This window comes from Schistocerca piceifrons, chromosome 3 (assembly GCF_021461385.2).
Source record: "Schistocerca piceifrons isolate TAMUIC-IGC-003096 chromosome 3, iqSchPice1.1, whole genome shotgun sequence".
NCBI lineage: Eukaryota > Metazoa > Arthropoda > Insecta > Orthoptera > Acrididae > Schistocerca > Schistocerca piceifrons.
In genome coordinates, this window is record NC_060140.1 from 38,882,716 (window position 1) to 38,905,749 (window position 23,034).

A 23,034-nucleotide genomic window follows, 5' to 3' on the forward strand; every position below is an offset into this window, starting at 1 on the left:
CTTCTTACATTCTATGATTTGAAACTTTCCTGTGAGACCAGTTTTAGTTTCCGATGCTTCACTGCAGGTTTACTGTGTCATGTGGACCTTCTTATTGACGATGAAGCACAGAAATTGCATCGGAGTGAAAGACAAAAGGCACAATGCCGACTTAAATACAAGAAGACTGACTCTTCTCACAGGCTATGTTTTGAACCGCCCCTGTGAGACCAGTTTTAGATTCCAATGCTTCACTTCAGGTTTACCGTATGCCTCGGACAATCCTATTGACGATCAAACACATAAATTGCATCGGAATTAAATACAAAATGTACAATGCCGACTTAAGTACAAGTGGACTGACTCTTCATACTGTCTATGTTTTAAACCTTTCCTGTGAGACCAGTTTTTGATATCGATGCTTCACTCCAGGTTTGCTGTATCCCTTGGACCTTCATATTGACGATGAAACACAGAAATAGAATCGGAATTAAAGACAAAAGGCACAATGCCGAATTAAGTACAAGAGGACTGACTCTTCTTACATTCTATGATTTAAACCTAACCTGTGAGACCAGTTTAAGTTTCAGATGCTTCACTTCAATTTTACTGTATCCCTTGGCCCTTCTTATTGACGATGAAACACAGAAATTGCATCGTTATAATTACAAAAAGCACAATGCCGACTTAAGTACAGGACGACTGACTCTTCTTACATTCTATGATTTGAACCTTTCCTGTGAGACCAGTTTTAGATTCCGATGCTTCATTAAGTTTTACTGTATCCCTTGGACCTTCTTATTGACGATGAAACACAGAAATTACGTCGAAATTAAATTCAAAAGCAACAATGCCGACTTAAGTACAAGAGGACTGACACTTCATACATTCAATGATTTGAACCTTTCCTGTGAGACCAGTTTAGGTTCCGAAGCTTCACTTAAGGTTTACTGTATCCCTTGGACCTTCATATTGACGAAGAACCACAGATATTGCATCGGAATGAAAGACAAAAGGCACAATGCCGACTTAAGTACAAGAGGACTGACTCTTCTACATTCTATGATTTGAACCTTTGCTGTGGGACCAGTTTCAGATTCCGATCATTCACTTCAGGTGTACTGAATCCCTTGGAACTTGTTATTGACGATGAAACACAGATATTGCATCGGCATTAATTACAAGAGGCACAATGCCGACTTAAGTACAAGAAGACTGACTCTTCTTACTGACTATGTTTTGATGCTTTCCTGTGAGATCGGTTTTAGATTCCGATCCTTCGCTTCAGGTTTAATGTATCCCATGGACCTCCTTATTAACGATGAAACACAGAAATTGCATCGGAATGAAATAAAAAACGCAGAATGCCGACTTAAGTACAAGAAGACCGACTCTTCTTACTGTCTATCTTTTGAACCAACCCTGCAAGACCAGTTTTAGATACCAATGCTTCACTTCAGGTTTACTGTACCCCTTGGACTTCCTTATAGACGATGAATCAAAGAGATTGCATCGGAATTAAAAAAAAGGCACAATGCCGACTTAGGTACAAGACGACCGACTCTTCTTACTAACTATGTTTTGAACCAACCCTGTGAGACCAGTTTTAGATTCCAATGCTTCACTTCAGGTTTACTGTATCCCTCGGACATTCTTATTGACGATTAAACACAGAAATCGCATCGGAATTAAATATAAAAAGCACAATCCCGACTTAAGTAGAAGAAGACTGACTCTGCTTACATTCTATGATTTGAGCCTTTCCTGTGAGACAGTTTTAGATTCCGATGCTTCACTTCAGGTTTACTGTTTCCCTTGGACCTTCTTATTGACGATGAAACACAGAAATTAGGTCGAAATTAAATACAAAAGCCACAATGCCGACTTAAGTACAACAGGACTGACTCTTCTTACATTCTATGATTTGAACCTTTCCTGTGAGACCAGTTTCACATTGCGATGCTTCACTTAAGGTTTACTATATCCCTTGGACCTTCATACTGACGATGAAACACAGAAATTAAGTCGGAATTTAATACAAAAGGCACAATGCCGACTTAAGTACAAGAGGACTGACTCTTCTTACATTCTATGATTTGAAAATTTCCTGTGAGACCAGTTTTAGATTCCGATGCTTCACTTTAGGTTTACTGTAACCCTTGGACTTTCTTATTGATGATGAAACACAGAAATTGCATCGGAATTAAATACAAAAGATACAAGCCGACTTAAGTACAAGAGGACTGACTCTTCTTACTCTCTATGTTTAGAACCCTTCCTGTGAGACCAGTTTTAGATTCCGATGCTTCACTTCTGGTTTACTGTATCCCTTGGACCTTCTTATTGACGATGAAACACAGAAATGGCATCGGAATTAAATACAAAAGGCACAATGCCGAGTTAAGTACAAGAAGACTGACTCTTCATACTGTCTATGTTTTAAACCTATCCTGTGAGACCAGTTTTTGATATCGATGCTTCACTTCAGGTTTGCTGTATCCCTTGGACCTTCATATTGACGATGAGACACAGAAATAGAATCGGAATTAAAGACATAAGGCACAATGCCGAATTAAGTACAAGAGGACTGACTCTTCTTACATTCTATGATTTAAACCTAACCTGTGAGACCAGTTTAAGTTTCAGATGCTTCACTTCAATTTTACTGTATCCCTTGGCCCTTCTTATTGACGATGAAACACAGAAATTGCATCGTTATAATTACAAAAAGCACAATGCCGACTTAAGTACAGGACGACTGACTCTTCTTACATTCTATGATTTGAACTTTTCCCTTGAGACCAGTTTTAGATTCCGATGCTTCACTTAAGTTTTACTGTATCCCTTGGACCTTCTTATTGACGATGAAACACAGAAATTACGTCGAAATTAAATTCAAAAGCAACAATGCCGGCTTAAGTACAAGAGGACTGACACTTCTTACATTCAATGATTTGAACCTTTCCTGTGAGACCAGTTTAGGTTCCGAAGCTTCACTTAAGGTTTACTGTATCCCTTGGACCTTCATATTGACGAAGAACCACAGGTATTGCATCGGAATTAAAGACAAAAGGCACAATGCCGACTTAAGTACAAGAGGACTGACTCTTCTACATTCTATGATTTGAACCTTTGCTGTGGGACCAGTTTCAGATTCCGATCATTCACTTCAGGTGTACTGAATCCCTTGGAACTTGTTATTGACGATGAAACACAGATATTTCATCGGCATTAAATACAAGAGGCACAATGCCGACTTAAGTACAAGAAGACTGACTCTTCTTACTGACTATGTTTTGATGCTTTCCTGTGAGATCGGTTTTAGATTCCGATTATTCGCCTCAGGTTTACTGTATCCCATGGACCTCCTTAATAACGATGAAACACAGAAATGGCATCGGAATGAAATAAAAAAGGCAGAATGCCGACTTATGTACAAGAAGACCGACTCTTCTTACTTTCTATCTTTTGAACCAACCCTGTAAGACCAGTTTTAGATACCAATGCTTCACTTCAGGTTTACTGTACCCCTTGGACTTCCTTATAGACGATGAATCAAAGAGATTGCATCGGAATTAATAAAAAAGGCACAATGCCGACTTAGGTACAAGACGACCGACTCTTCTTACTAACTATGTTTTGAACCAACCCTGTGAGACCCGTTTTAGATTCCAATGCTTCACTTCAGGTTTACTGTATCCCTCGGACATTCTTATTGACGATTAAACACAGAAATCGCATCGGAATTAAATACAAAAAGCACAATCCCGACTTAAGTAGAAGAAGACTGACTCTGCTTACATTCTATGATTTGAGCCTTTCCTGTGAGACAGTTTTAGATTCCGATGCTTCACTTCAGGTTTACTGTTTCCCTTGGACCTTCTTATTGACGATGAAACACAGAACTAGCATCGGAATTGAATGCAAAAAGGACATTGCCGACAAGTACAAGGAGACTGACTCTTCTTACTGTCTATGTTTTGAACCTTTCCTGTGAGACCAGTTTTAGATTAGGATGCTTCACTTCTGATTTACTGTATCCCTTGGACCTTCTTATTGACGATGAAACACAGAAATTAGGTCGAAATTAAATACAAAAGCCACAATGCCGACTTAAGTACAACAGGACTGACTCTTCTTTCATTCTATGATTTGAACCTTTCCTGTGAGACTAGTTTTAGATTCTGATGCTTCACTTAAGGTTTACTGTATCCCTTGAACCTTCATATTGACGAAGAAACACAGATATTGCATCGGAATTAAAGACAAAAGCACAATGCCGACTTAAGTACAAGAGGGGTGACTCCTCCTACATGCTATGTTTTGAACCTAACCTGTGAGACCAGTTTAAGATTCCGATGCTTCACTTCAGGTTTACTGTGCCCCTTGGTCCTTCTTATAGACGATGAAACACAGAAATTGCATTGGAATTAAATACAATAGGCACAATGCCGACTTAAGTACAAGAGGACTGACTCTTCTTACATTCTATGGTTTGAGCCTTTCCTGTGAGACCAGTTTTAGATTCAGATGCTTCACTTCAGGTTTACTGTCTCCATAGGAACTACTTATTGACGAATGAAACACAGAAATAGCATAGGAATTAAATACAAAAGGCACAATGATGGCTTAAGTACAAGAGGACTGACTCTTCTTACATTCTATGATTTTAACCTTTTCTGTGAGACGAGTATTAGATTCCGATGCTTCACTTCAGGTTTACTGTATCCCTTGGACCTACATATTGAAGATGAAACACAGAAATTGCATCGGACTAAATACAAAAGGCACAATGCTGACTTAAGTACGAGAGGACTGACTCTTCTTACATTCTATGATTTTAACCTTTCCTGTGAGACCAGTTTTAGACTCCGATGCTCCACTTTAGGTTTACTGTATCCCTTGGACTTTCTTATTGAAGATGATACACAGAAATTGCATCGGAATTAAATACAAAAGGCACAAGCCGACTTAAGTACAAGAGGACTGACTCTTCTTACTGTCTGTGTTTTGAACCCTTCCTGTGAGACCAGTTTTAGATTCCGATGCTTCACTTGAGGTTTACTGTATTCCTTGGACCTTCTTATTGACGATGAAAGACAGAAATGGCATCGGAATTAAATACAAAATGCACAATGCCGAGTTAAGTACAAGTCGACTGACTCTTCTTACGTTCTATGATTTGAACCTTTCCTGTGAGACCAGGTTTAGATTCCGATGCTTTACTTCAGGTTTACTGTATCCCTTGGACCTTCTTATTGAAGATGAAACACAGAAATTGCATCGGAAATAAATAAACAAGGCACAATGCCGACTTTGGTACAAGAAGACTGACTCTTCTCACTGGCTATGTTTTGAACCAACCCTGTGAGACCAGTTTTAGATTCCAATGCTTCACTTCAGATTTACTGTATGCCTCGGACATTCTTATTGACGATCAAATACAGAAATTGCATCGGAACTAAATACAAAAAGTACAATGCCGACTTAAGTACAAGAGGACTGGCTCTACTTACATTCTATGATTTGAACCGTTCCTGTGAGAACAGTTTTAGATTCTGATGCTTCACTTAAGGTTTACTATAACCCTTGGACCTTCATATTGACGATGAAACACAGAAAATGCATCGGAATTAAATACAAAAGGCACAATGCCGACTCAAGTACAAGAAGACTGACTCTTCTTACTATCTATGCTTTGAACCTTTCGTGTGAGACCAGTTTTAGATTCCGATGCTTCACTTAAGTTTTACCGTATCCCTTGGACCTTCATATTGACGAAGATACACAGAAATTGCATCGGAATTGAAGACAAAAGGCACAATGCCGACATAAGTACAAGATGACTGACTCTTCCTACATGCTATGTTTTGAACCTAACCTGTGAGACCAGTTTAAGATTCCGATGCTTCACTTCAGGTTTACTGCACCCCTTGGACCTTCTTATTGACGATGAAACACGGAAATTGCATCGGTATAATTACAAAAAGCACAATGCCGACTTAAGTACAAGTCGACTGACTCTTCTTACGTTCTATCATTTGAACCTTTCCTGTGAGACCAGGTTTAGATTCCGATGCTTTACTTCAGGTTTACTGTATCCCTTGGACCTTCTTATTGAAGATGAAGCACAGAAATTGCATCGGAAATAAATAAAAGAGGAACAATGCCGACTTTAGGTACAAGAAGACTGACTCTTCTCACTGGCTATGTTTTGAACCAACCCTGTGAGACCAGTTTTAGATTCCAATGCTTCAGTTCAGATATCCTGTATGCCTCGGACATTCTTATTGACGATCTAACACAGAAATTGCATCGGAACTAAATACAAAAAGTACAATGCCGACTTAAGTAAAAGAGGACAGACTCTACTTAAATTCTATGATTTGAACCTTTCCTGTGAGACCAGTTTTAGGTTCTGATGCTCCACTTAAGGTTTACTGTATCCCTTGGACCTTCATATTGACGATGAAACACAGAAAATGCATCGGAATTAAATACAAAAGGCACAATGCCGACTTATGTACAAGACGACAGACGCTTCTTACACTCTATGATTCGAACCTTTCCTGTGAGACCAGTTTTAGATTCCGAAGCTTCACTTCAGGTTTACTGTACCCCTTGGCCCTACATAATGAAGATGAAACACAGAACTAGCATCGGAATTAAATACAAAAGGCACAATGACGACTCAAGTACAAGAAGACTGACTCTTCTTACTGTCTATGCTTTGAACCTTTCCTGTGAGACCAGTTTTAGATTCCGATGTTTCACTTCAGATTTACTGTATCTCTTGGACCTTCTTATTGACGATGAAACACAGAAATTACGTCGGAATTAAATACAAAAGGCACAATGTCGACTTAAGCACAAGAGGACTGACTCTTCTTACATTCTGTGATTTGAACCTTTCCTGTGAGACCAGGTTTAGATTCCGTTGCGTCACTTAAGGTTTACTGTATCCCTTGGACCTTCATATTGACGATGAAACAAAGAAATAGCATCGGAATTAAAGACAAAAGGCACAATGCCGAATTAAGTACAAAAGGACTGACTCTTCTTACATTCTATGATTTAAACCTAACCTGTGAGACCGTTTAAGTTTCCGATGCTTCACTTCAGGTTTACTGTATCCTTTCGCCCTTCTTATTGACGATGAAACACAGAAATTGCATCGGATTTAATTACAAAAAGCACAATGCCGACTTAAGTACAAGATGGCTGACTCTTCTTACATTCTATGATTTGAACCTTTCGTGTGAGACCAGTTTTAGATTCCGATGCTTCACTTAAGTTTTACCGTATCCCTTGGACCTTCATATTGACGAAGAAACACAGAAATTACATCGGAATTGGAGACAAAAGGCACAATGCCGACATAAGTACAAGATGACTGACTCTTCCTACATGCTATGTTTTGAACGTAACCTGTGAGACCAGTTTAAGATTCCGATGCTTCACTTCAGGTTTACTGCACCCCTTGGACCTTCTTATTGACGATGAAACACGGAAATTGCATCGGTATAATTACAAAAAGCACAATGCCGACTTAAGTACAAGTCGACTGACTCTTCTTACGTTCTATGATTTGAACCTTTCCTGTGAGACCAGGTTTAGATTCCGATGCTTTACTTCAGGTTTACTGTATCCCTTGGACCTTCTTATTGAAGATGAAACACAGAAATTGCATCGGAAATAAATAAAAGAGGAACAATGCCGACTTAGGTACAAGAAGACTGACTCTTCTCACTGGCTATGTTTTGAACCAACCCTGTGAGACCAGTTTTAGATTCCAATGCTTCAGTTCAGATATCCTGTATGCCTCGGACATTCTTATTGACGATCAAACACAGAAATTGCATCGGAACTAAATACAAAAAGTACAATGCCGACTTAAGTAAAAGAGGACTGACTCTACTTAAATTCTATGATTTGAACCTTTCCTGTGAGACCAGTTTTAGATTCTGATGCTCCACTTAAGGTTTACTGTATCCCTTGGACCTTCATATTGACGATGAAACACAGAAAATGCATCGGAATTAAATACAAAAGGCACAATGCCGACTTAAGCACAGGAGGAATGACTCTTCTTACATTCTGTGAATTGAACCTTTCCTGTGAAACCAGGTTTAGATTCCGTTGCGTCACTTAAGGTTTACTGTATCCCTTGGACCTTCATATTGACGATGAAACACAGAAAATGCATCGGAATTAAAAAGAAAAGGCACAATGCCGGCTTAAGTACAAGAGGACTGAATCTTCTTACATTCTATGATTTGAGCCTTTCCTGTGAGACCAGTTTTAGATTCAGATGCTTCACTTCTGTTTTACTGTCTCCGTAGGAACTACTTATTGACGAATGAAACGCAGAATTAGCATAGGAATTAAATACAAAAGGCACAATGATGACTTAAGTACAAGAGGAGTGACTCTTCTTACATTCTATGATTTTAACCATTTCTATGAGACGAGTATTAGATTCCGATGCTTCACTTAAGTTTTGCTGTATCCCTTGGACCTTCATATTGACGATGAAGCACAGAAATTGCATCGGAATTGAAGACAAAAGGTACAATGACGACTTTTTACAAGAGGACTGATTCTTCTTACATTCTATGATTTGAACATTTCCTGTGAGACCAGTTTTAGGTTCCGATGCTTCCCTTTAGATTTACTGTACCCCTTGGACTTTCTTATTGATGATGAAACACAGAAATAGCATCGGAATTAAGTACAAAAGGCGCAATGCCGACAAAAGTACAATATGACTGACTCTTCATACTGTCTATGTTTTTAACCTTTCTTGTGAGACCAGTTATAGATATCGATGCTTCGCTTCAGGTTTACCGTATCCCTTGGACCTTCTTATTGACGATCAAACACAGAAATAGCATCGGAGTAAAATACAAATGGCACAATGCCGACTTAAGAACAAGAAGACTGACTCTTCTTACATTCTACGATTTGGGCCGTTCCTGTGAGACCAGTTGTAGATTACGATGTTTCACTTCATGTTTACTGTATCCCTTGGACCTTGTAATTGACGGCGAAACACAGAAATTACATCGGAATTATATACAAAATGCACAAAGCCGACTAAAGTACAAGAAGACTGACTCTTCTTGGTGTCTATGTTTTGAACCTTTCCGATACTACACTTCAGGTTCACTGTATCCCTTAGACCTTCTTATTGAAGATGAAACACGGAAATTGCATGATGCTTCACTTTAGGTTTACTGTATCCCTTGGACCTTCTTATTGACGATGAAACACAGAAATTGCATCGGATTTAAAAATAAAAGTGTCAATGACGACTTAAGTACAAAAAGACTCACTCTTCTTACTGTCTATGTTTTGAAAATTTCCTGTGAGACCAGTTTTAGATTCCGATGCTTCACTTCAGGTTTACTGTATGCCTTGGACCTTCTAATTGACAGTGAAACACACAAATTGTATCGGAATTAAATACAATAGGCACAATGCCGACTAAAGTACAAGAGGACAGACTCTTCTTACATTCTATGATTTGAACCCTTCCTGTGAGACCAGTTTTAAATTCCGATGCTTCACTTTAGGTTTACTGTATCCCTTGGTCTTTTTTATTGTTAATGAATCACAAAAATTGTATCGGAATTAAATACAAAAGGCACAAGCCGACTTAATTACAAGAGGACTGACTCTTCTTACTGTCTATGTTTAGAACCCTTCCTGTGAGACCAGTTTTAGATTCCGATGCTTCACTTAAGGTTTACTGTATCCCTTCGACGTTTATATTGACGATGAAACACAGACATTGCATCGGAATTGAAGACAAAAGGTACAATGCCGACCTAAGTACAAGTCGACTGACTCTTCTTACATTCTATGATTTGAACCTTTCCTGTGAGACCAGTTTAAGTTTCCGATGCTTCACTTCTGGTTTACTGTATCCCTTCGCCCTTCTTATTGACGATGAAACACAGAAATTGCATCGAAATTAATTACAAAAAGCACAATGCCGATTTAGGTACAAGACGGTGACTCTTCTTACATTCTATGATTTGAACCTTTCCTGTGAGACCAGTTTTAGATTCCGATGCTTCACTTAAGTTTTACTGTATCCCTTGGACCTTCATATTGACGATGAAACACAGAAATTGCATCGGAATTGAAGACAAAAGGTACAATGCCGACTTAAGTACAAGAGGACTGACTCTTCTTACATTCTATGATTTGAACATTTCCTGTGAGACCAGTTTTAGATTCGGACGCTTCACTTTAGGTTTACTGTACCCCTTGGACTTTCTTATAGATGATGAAACACATAGATAGCATCGGCATTAAGTACAAAATGCACAAAGCCGACTAAAGTACAAGAAGACTGACTCCTCTTACTGTCTATGTTTTGAAGCATTCCTGTGAGACCAGTTTTAGATTCCGATGCTTCACCTCAGGTTTACTGTTTCCCTTGGACCTTCTTATTGACGATGAAACACAGAAATTGCATCGGAAATAGAAACAAAATTCACAATGCCGAATTAAGTACAAGAAGACTGACTCTACTTACTGTCTATGTTTGAACCATCCCTGTGAGACCAGTTTTAGATTCCAATGCTTCAATTGATGTTTACTGTACCCCTCGGACATTCCTATTGACGATCAAACACAGATATTGCATCGGAAATAAATAGAAAAGTCACAATGCCGACTTAAGTAGAAGAAGACTGACTCTTCTTACATTCTATGATTTGAACCTTTCCTGTAAGACCAGTTTTTGATTCCGATGCTTCACTTCAGGTTTACTATATCCCTTGGATATTGTTATTGACTATGAAACACAGAAATTGCATCGGAATTGAATAAAAAAGGCACAATGCCGACTTAAGTACAAGAAGACCGACCCTTCTTACTGTCTATGTTTTGAACCAACCCTGTGAGACCAGTCTTAGATTCCAATGCTTCACTTCAGGTTTACTGTACCCCTCGGCTATCCTTATTGACGATCAAGCACAGAAATTGCGACGGAATAAAATACAAAAGGCAAAATGCCAACTTCAGTACAAGAAGACTGACTCTTCTTACATTCTATGATTTGGGCCTTTCCTGTGAGAACAGTTGTAGATTCCGATGCTTCACTTCAGGTTTACTGTATCCCTTAGACCTTTTAATTGACGGTTAAACACAGATATTGCATCGGAATTAAATACAAAATGCACAAAGCCGACTAAAGTACAATAAGACTGAATCCTCTTACCGTCCATGTTTTGAACCTTATCTGTGAGACCAGTGTTAGATTCCTATACTTCACTTCAGGTTTACTGTATCTTGGTCCTTTTTATTGACGATGAAACACAGACATTGCATCGGAATTAAGTACAAAAGGCACAATGCCGACTTAGGTACAAGAGGATTGACTCTTCTTTCATTCTATGGTTTTAGCCGTAAGTGTGAGGCCAGTTGTAGATTCCGATGCCTCACGTCAGGTTCACTGTATCCCTTGGACCTACTTGTTGACGATTAAACACAGAAATGGCATCGGATTTAAATTCAAAATGCGCAATGCCAACTTAAGTACAAGATGACTGACTCTTCTTGCGGTCTATGCTTTGAACCTTTCCTGTGAGACCAGTTTTTGATTCCGATGCTTCACTTCAGATTTACTGTATGCCTTAGACCTTCTTATTGACGATGAAACACCGAAATAGCGTCGGAATTAAATACATAAGGCACAATGCCGAATTAAGTACAAGAGGACTGACTCTTCTTACTGTCTATGATTTGAACCTTTCCTGTGAGACCAGTTTTAGATTCCGATGCTTCACTTAAGTTTTACTGTATCCCTTGGATCTTCATATTGACGATGAAACACAGAAATAGAATCGGAATTAAAGACAAAAGGCACAATGTAGAATTAAGTACAAGAGGACTGACTCTTCTTACATTCTATTATTTTAACCTAACCTGTGAGACCAGTTTAAGTTTCCGATGCTTCACTTCTGGTTTACTGTATCCCTTTGCCCTTCTTATTGACGATGAAACACAGAAATTGCATCGGAATTAGTTACAAAAAGCACAATGCCGACTTAGGTACAAGACGGCTGACTCTTCTTACATTCTATGATTTGAACCGTTCCTATGAGACCAGTTTTAGATTCCGATGCTTCACTTAAGTTTTACTGTATCCCTTGGATCTTCATATTGACGATGAAACACAGAAATTGCATCGGAATTGAGACAAAAGGTACAATGCCGACTTAAGTACAAGAGGACTGACTCCACTTACATTCAATGATTTGAACCTTTCCTGTGAGACCAGTTTTAGATTCGGATGCTTCACTTTAGGTTTACTGTACCCCTTGGACTTTCTTATTGATGATGAAACACTGAAATAGCATCGGAATTAAGTACAAAAGGCACAATGCCGACATAAATACAAGAAGACTGGCTCTTCATACTGTCTATGTTTTTAACCTTTCCTGTGAGAACAGTTATAGATATCGATGCTTCGCTTCAAGTTTACCGTATTCCTTGGACCTTCTTATTGACGATCAAACACAGAAATAGCATCAGAGTAAAATACAAAAGGCACAATACCGACTTAAGTACAAGAAGACTGAGTCTTCTTACATTCTACGATTTGGGCCTTTCCTGTGGGACCAGTTGTAGATTTCGATGCTTCACTTCATGTTTACTGAATCCCTTGGAGCTTGTAATTGACAGTGAAACACACAAATTGCATCGCAATTAAATACAATAGTCACAATGCCGACTTAAGTACAAGAAGACAGACTCCTCTTACATTCTATGATTTGAGCCTTTCCTGTGAGACCAGTTTTAGATTCCGATGCTTCACTTAAGTTTTACTGTATCCCTTGGACCTTCATATTGACGATGAAACACAGAAATTGCATCGGAATCGAAGACAAAAGGTACAATGCCGACTTAAGTACAAGAGGACTGACTCTTCTTACATTCTATGATTTGAACATTTCCTGTGAGACCAGATTTAGATTCGGATGCTTCACTTTAGATTTACTGTACCCCTGGGACTTTCTTGTATATGATGAAACACAGAGATAGCATCGGCATTAATTACAAAATGCATAAAGCCGACTAAAGTACAAGAAGACTGACCCCTCTTACTGTCTATGTTTTGAACCATTCCTGTGAGACCAGTTTTAGATTCCGATGCTTCACCTCAGGTTTACTGTTTCCCTTGGACCTTCTTATTGACGATGAAACACAGAAATTGCATCGGAAATAGAAACAAAATTCACAATGCCAAATTAAGTACGAGAAGACTGACTCTACTTACTGTCTATGTTTGAACCATCCCTGTGAGACCAGTTTTAGATTCCAATGCTTCACTTGATGTTTACTGTACCCCTCGGACATTCCTATTGACGATCAAACACAGATATTGCATCGGAAATAAATAGAAAAGGCACTTTGCCGACTTAAGTAGAAGAAGACTGACTCTTCTTACATTCTATGATTTAAACCTTTCCTGTAAGACCAGTTTTTGATTCCGATGCTTCACTTCAGGTTTACTATATCCCTTGGACATTGTTATTGACGATGAAACACAGAAATTGCATCGGAATTAAATAAAAAAGGCACAATGCCGACTTAAGTACAATAAGACTGAATCCTCTTACTGTCCATGTTTTGAACCTTATCTGTGAGACCAGTGTTAGATTCCTATGCTTCACTTCAGGTTTACTGTATCTTGGTTCTTTTTATTGACGATGAAACACAGACATTGCATTGGAATTAAATACAAAAATCACAATGACGACTTAAGTACAAGAGGACTGACTCTTCTTACATTCTACGATTTTAACCTAACCTGTGAGACCAGTTTTAGATTCGGATGCTTCACTTCAGGTTTACTGTATCTTTGTCCTTTTTATTGACGATGAAACACAGACATTGCATCGGAATTAAATACAAAAGGCACAATGCCGACTTAAGTACAAGAGGATTGACGCTTCTTACATTCTATGGTTTTAGCCATACCTGTGAGGCCAGTTGTAGATTCCGATGCCTCACGTCAGGTTCACTGTATCCCTTGGACTTACTTGTTGACAATTAAACACAGAAATTGCATCGGATTTAAATTCAAAATGCGCAATGCCGACTTAAGTACAAGATGACTGACTCTTCTTGCTGTCTATGCTTTGAAACTTTCCTGTGAGACCAGTTTTTGATTCCGATGCTTCACTTCAGATTTACTGTATGCCTTAGACCTTCTTACTGACGATGAAACACCGAAATAGCATCGGAATTAAATACATAAGGCACAATGTCGAATCAGTACAAGAGGACTGTCTCTTCTTACTGTCTATGATTTGAACCTTTCCTGTGAGACCAGTTTTAGATTCCGATGCTTCACTGCAGGTTTACTGTATCCCTTGGCAATTCTAATTGACGGTGAAACACAGAAATTGCATCGCAATTAAATACAAAATGCACAATGCCGATTTAAGTACAAGAAGACTGACTCTTCTTACTGTCTATGATTTGAACCTTTCCTGTGAGTCCAGTTTTAGATTATGATGCTTCACTTCAGGTTTACTTTATCCCTTGGATCTTCATATTGACGATGAGACACAGAAATAGCAACGGAATAAAATACAAAAGGCACAATGCCGACTTAAGTACAAGAAGACTGACTCTTCTTACAATCTATGATTTGGGCCTTTCCTGTGAGTCCAGTTTCAGATTCCGATGCTTCACTTCAGGTGTACTGTATCCCTTGGACTTTCTTATTGATGATGAAACACAGAAATAGCATCGGAATTAAGTACAAAAGGCGCAATGCCGACATAAGTAGAATATGACTGAATCTTCATACTGTCTACGTTTTTAACCTTTCTGGTGAGACTAGTTATAGATATCGATGCTTCGCTTCAGGTTTACCGTATCCCTTGGACCTTCTTATTGACGAACAAACACAGAAATAGCATCGGAGTAAAATACAAATGGCACAATGCCGACTTAAGTACAAGAAGACTGACTCTTCTTACATTCTACGATTTGGGCCGTTCCTGTGAGACCAGTTGTAGATTCCGATGTTTCACTTCATGTTTACTGTATCCCTTGGACCTTGTAATTGACGGTGAAACACAGAAATTGCATCGGAATTAAATACAAAATGCACAAAGCCGACTAAAGAACAAGAAGGCTGACTCTTCTTACTGTCTACGTTTTGAAACTTTCCTGTGAGACAGTTTTTCATTCCGATACTACACTTCAGGTTCACTGTATCCCTTAGACGTTCTTATTGAAGATGAAACACGGATATTGCATGATGCTTCACTTCAGGTTTACTGTATCCCTTGGACCTTCTTATTGACGATGAAACACAGAAATTGCATCGGATTTAAAAATAAAAGTGTCAATGACGACTTAAGTACAAAAAGACTGACTCTTCTTACTGTCTAAGCTTTAAAAATTTCCTGTGAGACCAGTTTTAGATTCCGATGCTTCAGTTCAGGTTTAATGTATGCCTTGGACCTTCTAATTGACAGTGAAACACGCAAATTGCATCGGAATTAAATACAATAGGCAAAATGCCGACTAAAGTACAAGAGGACAGACCCTTCTTACATTCTATGATTTGAACCTTTCCTGTGAGACCAATTTTAGATTCAGATGCTTCACTTCAGGTTTACTGTCTCCGTAGGAACTACTTATCGACGAATGAAACACAGAAATAGCATAGGAATTAAATACAACAGGCACAATAATGACTTAAGTACAAGAGGACTGTCTCTTCTTACATTCAATGAGTTTAACCTTTTCTGTGAGACGAGAATTAGATTCCGATGCTTCACATCAGGTTTACTGTATCCCTTGGACCTACATATTGAAGATGAAACACAGAAATTGCATCGGAATTAAATACAAAAGGCACAATGCTGACTTAAGTACAAGAGGACTGACTCTTCTTACATTCTATGATTTGAACCCTTCCTGTGTGACCAGTTTTAGATTCCGATGCTTCACTTTGGGTTTACTGTATCCCTTGGACTTTCTTATTGTTGATGAAACACAGATATTGCATCGGAATTAAATACGTAAGGCACAAGCCGACTTAAGTACAAGAGGGCTGACTCTTCTTACTGTCTATGTTTAGAACCCTTCCTGTGAGACCAGTTTTACTTTCCCGTGCTTCACTTTAGGTTTACTGTATCCCTTGGACCTTCTTATTGACGATGAAACACAGAAATGGCATCGGAATTAAATACAAAAGGCACAATGCTGACTTAAGTACAAGTGGACTGACTCTTCTTACATTCTATGATTTGAACCTTTCCTGTGAGACCAGTTTTAGATTCCGATGTTTCACTTCAGATTTACTGTATCCCTGGGACCTTCTTATTGACGATGAAACACAGAAATTTCGTCGGAATTAAATACAAAAGGCACAATGCCGACTTAACTACAAGAGGACTGACTCTTCTTACATTCTGTGCTTCGAACCTTTCCTGTGAGATGAGTTTTAGATTCCGATGCGTCACTTAAGGTTTACTGTATCCCTTGGACCTTCATATTGACGATGAAACACAGAAATAGAATCGGAATTAAAGACAAAAGGCACAATGCCGAATTAAGTACAAGAGGACTGACTCTTCTTACATTCTATGATTTAAACCTAACCTGTGAGACCAGTTTAAGTTTCCGATGCTTCACTTCTGGTTTACTGTATCCCTTCGTCCTTCTTATTGACGATGAAACACAGAAATTGCATCGGAATTAATTACAAAAAGCACAATGCCGACTTAGGTACAAGATTGCTGACTCTTCTTACATTCAACGATTTGAACCTTTCCTGTGAGACCAGTTTTAGATTCGGATGCTTCACTTTCGGTTTACTGTACCCCTTGGACTTTCTTATTGATGATGAAACACAGAAATAGCATCGGAATTAAGTACAAAAGGCACAATGCCGACATAAGTACAAGAAGACTGTCTCTTCATACTGTCTATGTTTTTAACCTTTCCTGTGAGACCAGTTATAGATATCGATGCTTCGCTTCAGGTTTACCGTATCCCTTGGACCTTCTTATTGACGATCAAACACAGAAATAGCATAGGAGTAAAATACAAAAGGCACAATGCCGACTTAAGTACAAGAAGACTGAGTCTTCTTACATTCTACGATTTGGGCCTTTCCTGGGAGACCAGTTGTAGATTCCGATGCTTCACTTCATGTTTACTGAATCCCTTGGACCTTGTAATTGACAGTGAAACGCACAAATTGCATCGGAATTAAATACAATAGGCACAATGCCGACTTAAGTACAAGAAGACAGACTCCTCTTACATTCTATGATTTGAGCCTTTCCTGTTAGACCAGTTGCAGATTCCGATGCTTCACTTCAGGTTTACTGTATACCTTGGACCTTCTTATTGACGATCAAACACAGAAATTGCAACGGAATTAATTACAAAAAGCACAATGCCGACGTAAGTACAAGACGGTGACTCTTCTTACATTCTATGAATTGAACCTTTCCTGTGAGACCAGTTTTAGATTCCGATGCCTCACTTAAGTTTTACTGTATCCCTTGGACCTTCATATTGACGATGAAACACAGAAATTGCATCGGAATTGAAGAAAAAATGTACAATGCCGACTTAAGTACAAGAGGACTGACTCTTCTTACATTCTATGATTTGAACATTTCCTGTGAGACCAGTTTTAGATTCGGATGCTCCACTTTAGGTTTACTGTACCTCTTGGACTTTCTTATAGGTGATGAAGCACAGAGATAGCATCAGCATTAAGTACAAAATGCACAAAGCCGACTAAAGTACAAGAAGAATGACTCCTCTTACTGTCTATGTTTTGAACCATTCCTGTGACACCAGTTTTAGATTCCGATGCTTCACCTCAGGTTTACTGTATCCCTTGGACCTTCTTATTGACGATGAAACACAGAAACTGCATCGGAATAAGAAACAAGAGGCACAATGCCAATTTAAGTACGTGAAGACTGACTCTTCTTACTGTCTATGTTTTGAACCATCCCTGTGAGACCAGTAATACATTCCAGTGCTGCTCTTCAGGTTTACTGTACACCTCGGACATTCCTATTGACGAACAAACACAGAAATTGCATCGGAATTAAATACAAAAGGCACAATGCCGACTTAAGTAGAAGAAGACTGACTCTTCTTACATTCTATGATTTGCGCCTTTCCTGTGAGACCAGTTTTAGATTCCGATGCTTCACTTCTGGTTTAGTGTATCCCATGGACCTTCTCATTGACGATGAATCACAGAAGTTGCATCGGAATTAAACACAAAAGGCACAATGCCGACTTAAGTACAAGAACACTGAATCTTCTTACTGTCCATGATTTGAACCTTTCCTGTGAGACCAGTTTTTGATTCCGATGCCTCACTTCAGGTTTACTGTATCCCTTGGAAAATGTAATTGACGGTGAAACACAGAAATTGCATCGCAATTAAATACAAAATGCACAATGCCGACTTTAGTACAAGAAGACTGACTTATCTTACTGTCTATGTTTTGAACCTTTCCTGTGAGACCAGTGTTAGATTCCGATGCTTCGGTTCAGATTCTCTGTATCCCTTGGGCATTCTTATTGACGATGAAACACAGAATTTGCGTCGGAATTAAATACAAAGGGCACAATGCCGACTTAAGTACAAGGGGACTGACTCTTCTTACTGTCTAAGTTTTGAACCTTTCCTGTGAGACCAGTTTTAGATTCCGATGCTTTACTTCAGGTCTACTGTATCCCTTGAACCTTCATATTGACAATGAAACAGAGAAATAGCAACGGAATAAAATGCAAAAGGCACAATGCCGACTTAAGTACAAGAAGACTGACTCTTCTTACAAACTATGACTTGGGCCTTTCCTGTGGGACCAGTTTCAGATTCCGATGCTTCACTTCAGGTGTACTGTATCCCTTGGAAATTCTAACTGACGGTGAAACACAGAATTTGCATCGCAATTACATACAAAATGCACAATGCCGACTTAAGTACTAGAAGACTGACTCTTCCTACTGTCTATGATTTGGGCCCTTCCTGTGAGATCAGTTGTAGATTCCGATGCTTCACTTCAGGTTTACTGTATCCCTTGGACCTTCTAATTGACGGTGAAACACAGATATTGCATCGGAATTAAATACAAAATGCACACAGCCGACTAAAGTACAAGAAGACTGACTCTTCTTACTGTCTATGTTTTGAACCATCCCTGTGAGACCAGTTTTAGATTCAAATGCTTCACTTTAGGTTTACTGTACCCCTCGGACACTCCTATTAAAGATTAAACACAGAAATTGCATCGGAATTAAAAACAAAAGGCACAATGCCGAAGAAGACTGACTCTTCTTACATTCTATGTTTTGCGCCTTTCCCATGAGACCAGTTTTAGATTCCGATGCTTCACTTGAGTTTTACTGTATCTTGGTCCTTTTAATTGATGATGAAACACAGACATTGCATCGGAGTTACATACAAAAGGCACAATGCCAACTTAAGTACAAGAGGATAGACTCTTCCTACTGTCTATGATTTGTACCTTACCTGTGAGACCAGATTTAGATTCCGATGCTTCACTTCAGGTTTACTGTATCCCTTGGAAATTCTAATTGACGGTGAAACACAGAAATTGCATCGCAATTAAATACAAAATGCACAATGCCGACTTAAGTACTAGAAGACTGACTCTTCTTATATCTATGATTTGGGCCTTTCCTGTGAGTCCGGGTTTCAGATTACGATGCTTCACTTCAGGTGTACTGTACCCCTTGGACCTTCTTATTGATGATGAAACACAGAAATTGCATCGGAATTAAAAAGAAATAGCACAATGCCGACTTAAGTACAAGAAGACTGACTCTTCATACTGTCTCTGTTTTAAACCTTTCCTGTGAGGCCAGTTTTAGATATCGATGCTTCACTTCAGGTTTACTGTATCTCTTGGAAATTCTAATTGTCGGTGAAACACAGAAATTGCATCGCAATTAAATACCAAATGCACAATGCCGACTTAAGTACAAGAGGACTGACTCTTCGTTCTGTCTATGTTTTGATCCTTTCCTATGAGACCAGTCTTTCATTCCGACGCTACACTTAAGGTTTACTGTATCCCTTAGACCTTCTTATTGAAGATGAAACACAGAAATTGCATGATGCTTCACTTCAGGTTTACTGTATCCCTTGGACCTTCTTATTGACGAAGAAACACAGAAATTGCATCGGAATTTAAATAAAAGGCACAATGGCGTCTTAAGTACAAAAAGACTGACTCTTCTTACTGTCTATGTTTTGAACCTTTCTTGTGAGACCTGTTTTAGATTCCGATGCTTCACTTCATGTTTACTGTATCCCTTGGACCATGTAATTGACGGTGTAACACAGAAATTGCATCGGAATTAAATACAATAGGCACAATGATGACTTAAGTACAAGAGGACTGACTCTTCTTACACTCTATGATTTGCACCTTTCCTGAGAGACCAGTTTTTGTTCCGATGCTTCACTTTCGGTTTACTGTACCCCTTGGGCTTTCTAATTGATGATGAAACACAGAAATTGCATCGGAATTAAATACAATTGGCACAATGACGATTTAAGTACAAGAGGACTGACTCTTCTTCCTGTCTATGATTTGAACTTTTCCTGTGAGACCAGTTTTAGATTCCGATGCTTCACCTCAGGCTTACTGTTTCCCTTGGACCTTCTCATTAACGATGAAACACAGAAACTGCATCGGAATAAGAAACAAAAGGCACAATGCCAACTTAAGTACGAGAGGACTGACTCTTCTTACTGTCTATGTTTTGAACCATCCCTGTGAGACAAGTTTTAGATTCCAAGGCTTCACTTCAGGTTTACTGTACACCTCGGACATTCCTATTGACGATCAAACACAGAAATTGCATCGGAATTAAGTAGAAAAAGCACAATGCCGACTTAAGTAGAAGAAGACTGACACTTCTTACATTCTATGATTTGCGCCTTACCTGTGAGACCAGTTTTAGATTCCGATGCTTCACTTCAGGTTTAGTGTATCCCATTTACCTTCTCATTGACGATGAATCACAGAAGTTGCATCGGAATTAAATACAAAAGGCACAATGCCGACTTAAGTACAAGAAGAATGACTCTTCTTGCTGTCTATGATTTGAACCTTTCCTGTGAGAGCAGTTTTTGATTCCGATGCTTCACTTCAGGTTTACTGTATACCTTGGAAAATCTAATTGACGGTGAAACACAGAAATTGCTTCGCAATTAAATACAAAATTCACAATGCCGACTTAAGTACTAGAGGATTGACTTATCTTACTGTCTATGTTTTGAACTTTTCCAGTGAGACCAGTTTTAGATTCCAATGCTTCACTTCAGGTTTACTGTATCCCATGGACCTTCTTACTGATGATGAAAGACAGAAATTGCATCGGAATTAAATTCAAAAGGCACAATGCCGACTTAAGTACTAGAAGACTGACTCTTCTTCCTGTCTATGATTTGAACCTTTCCTGTGAGACCAGTTTTAGATTCCGATGCTTCACTTCAGGTTTACTGTATCCCATGGACCTTCTTAGTGATGATGAAAGACAGAAATTGCATCGGAATTAAATTCAAAAGGCACAATGCCGACTTAAGTACTAGAAGACTGACTCTTCTTCCTGTCTATGATTTGAACCTTTCCTGTGAGACCAGTTTTAGGTTCCGATGCTTCACTTCAGGTTTACTGTATCCCTCGGACATTCTTATTGACGATCAAACACAGAAATTGCATCGGAATTAATTACAAAAGGCACAATGCCGACTTAAGTAGAAGAAGACTGACTCTACTTACATACTATGGTTTGAGCCTTTCCTGTGAGGCCAGTTTTAAATTCCGATGCTTCACTTCAGATTTACTGTATCCCTTGGATCTTCTTATTGACGATTAAACACAGAAGTTGCATCGGAATTAAATACAAAAGGCAATTTGGTGACTTAAGTCCAAGAGGACTGACTCTTCTTACATTCTATGATTTGGAACTCTCCTGTGAGACCAGTTGTAGATTCCGACGCTTCACTTCAGGTTTACTGTATCCCTTGGACCTTCATATTGACGATGAAACACAGAAATTGCATCGGAATTAAATACAAATGACACAATGCCGACTTAAGTACAAGATTACTGACTCTTCTTGCATCCTATGATTTGAACCTTTCCTGTGAGACCAGTGTTAGATTCCGAAGCTTCACCTCAGTGTTACTGTTTCCCTTGGACCTTCTTACTGACGATGAAACAGAGAAATATCATCGGAATTAGAAACAAAAGGCACAATGCCAACATAAGTACGAGAAGACTGACTCTTCTTACTGTCTATGTTTTGAACCATCCCTGTGAGACCAGTTTTAGATTCCAATGATTCACTTCAGGTTTACTGTACCCCTCAGACATTCCTATTGACGATTAAACACAGAAATTGCATCGCAATTAAATACAAAATGCACAATGCCGACTTAAGTACTAGAAGACTGACTCTTCTTACATCTATGATTTGGGCCTTTTTTGTGAGTCCGGGTTTCAGATTACGATGCTTCACTTCAGGTGTACTGCACCCCTTGGACCTTCTTATTGATGATGAAACACAGAAATTGCATCGGAATTAAATAGAAATAGCACAATGCCGACTAAAGTACAAGAAGACTGACTCTTCATACTGTCTCTGTTTTGAACCTTTCCTGTGAGGCCAGTTTTAGATATCGATGCTTCACTTCAGGTTTACTGTATCCCTTGGAAATTCTAATTGACGGTGAAACACAGAAATTGCATCGTAATTAAATTCAAAATGCACAATGCCGACTTAAGTACAAGAGGACTGACTCTTCGTTCTGTCTATGATTTGAACCTTTCCTGTGAGACCAGTCTATCATTCCGACGCTACACTTCAGGTTTACTGTATCCCTTAGACCTTCTTATTGAAGATGAAACACAGAAATTGCATGATGCTTCACTTCATGTTTACTGTATCCCTTGGACCTTCTTATTGACGATGAAACACAGAAATTGCATCGGAATT